The sequence below is a fragment of the Teleopsis dalmanni genome, chromosome 1 (genome assembly GCF_002237135.1).
Source record: "Teleopsis dalmanni isolate 2A chromosome 1, ASM223713v2, whole genome shotgun sequence".
NCBI classification, from domain to species: Eukaryota; Metazoa; Arthropoda; class Insecta; order Diptera; family Diopsidae; genus Teleopsis; species Teleopsis dalmanni.
The window spans coordinates 163,822,930-163,825,045 of record NC_051846.1 but is presented as its reverse complement, the minus strand read 5'-3'; positions in this window follow the sequence as shown (position 1 = coordinate 163,825,045).

Genomic DNA, 2,116 nt, shown 5'->3' with positions numbered 1-2,116 from the left:
TAGTTGATCATGGACCTTAAATCAGCATATCTTCCTGAGAGTCCAGAATTGGACTTGAGGATTGTTAGGGCGGGCTTAAGTAGCGTATCAACTTTAGTGAATAATTTTAGAGCTCTGTCTCTGATATATTTTTACACTGAGCCAATCCTAAGATCTCTATGTATGTCTGTTGATCTAATATACCATGGAATCTTAAACAGTCTTCTTAAAGCCAGGTTTTGTGCTATCTGTAATTGCTTTATGGTAGTATTTGAGGCTTTGCTATATGTAACACATCCGTACAGTATTGCTGGTCTAATTACTTGCGTATAAAGTAACTTTCTGTTTTTGAAGTTTAAATGATAATTATTGAAATAAAAAAATTTGAATTAAAATTTTCATAATTTACTTTTTTTACAATTTGAAATTTTATATATTTTGAAGTTTTATTGATTGGTAAACCAGAAGTCTATCATGGGCATACTATAGTAATGACTCCTCGAACTGTTTCACTTTCAAGCATATCTGCATACGACATTCATTTTTTCCACTTCATCATCTTCTTCTTCTTAGTTGGCCATTACAGACGTGTGTCGTCCTTGGCCGCGTCGAGTAGCCTCCGCCAGTCAACCCGATTAGTTGCCTTCTGACGCCAGTTGGTAGTACCGAGCGCCCCCAAATCGTTGGTCACCTGGTCCTTCCACCGAAGATGCGGACGTCCTCTACCGCGTTTTCCACCTGCGGGTACCGAATCAAATACCTTTCTAGTCGGAGCACTTTCTTCCATTCGCACAACATGACTAAGCCAGCGTAGCCGCTGAATTTTTATGCGCTTAACTATGTTAATATCGCGGTATAGCTCATACAGCTCATCGTTCCATTTTAATCGATACTCGTCGCCAACGCGTAAGGAACCATAGATCTTCCGAAGAATTTTTCTCTCGAATGCTCCTAACGCCTTCTCATCACTGTTGGTAATTGTCCAAGCTTCTGCACCATACAGCAGGACAGGCATGATAAGGTATTTGTGAGCGTGATTTTTGTTTGTCGAGAGAGGGCTTTATTTCTCAATTGCTTACTTAGCCCGAAGTAATATTTGTTGGCAAGAGTAATTCTTCGTTGAATCTCTAGGTTGACGTCATTTTTGGTGTTTAAGCTGGTTCCTAAATAAACGAAGTCTTTCACAACTTCGAACTTATAATTGTCAACAGTGACGTAGGTCCCAAGACGCTCAGGAGATTTGTTTGTTGACAGAAAGTACTTTGTTTTGTCCTCATTTACCACAAGACCCATTTGTTTTGCTTGTTTTTCTAAGTTGGAAAATGCCGCACTGACGACGCGGGTGTTCAGACTAATGATATCAATATCGTCGGCATACGCAAGCAGCATTACACTTTTTTAGAATATTGTGCCAGTACGGTTTAAATCTGCTGCTTGAATTATCGTTTCCAACATTAGGTTAAAGTAGTCACACGACAAGGAGTCACCCTGTCTGAAACCTCGTTTGGTATCAAACGGCTCAGAGATGTTCTTTCCAATTCTAACGGAGCTGGTGGTGTTGCTCAACGTCATTTTACATAGCCGTATAAGTTTTGCTGGGATACCAAATTCAGACATAGCGGCATAGAGTGTGCTTCTAGTCGTAGTGTCAAAAGCAGCTTTGAAGTCGACAAATAGGTGGTGTGTTTCGATTTGTTTTTCTTGAGTCTTCTCCAGGATTTGACGCACTGTGAGTATTTGGTCTAGAGTGGATTTGCCAGGTCTGAAGCCACACTGATAAGGTCCAATCAGTTGGTTGACGATTGGCTTCAATCTTTCACATAGTACGTTTGATAGAACCTTATATGCGATATTTAAAAGACTGATCCCGCGGTAGTTGGCGCAGTTTGCAGGATCACCTTTTTTGTGGATTGGGGAAAGCACACTTAAATTCCAATCGTTGGGCATGCATTCATCCGACCAAATGTTGCGAATTAGCTGTAGCATGCATTTTGATAGCTCTTCGCCACCAACTTTAAACAGCTCAGCCGGTAAACCATCGGCGCCTGTAGCTTTGTTGTTTTTGAGCCGCGTTATAGCTGTTTTAACTTCATTATGATCGGGAGGCGGGACGATTATTTCATCGTCAACGATTGAA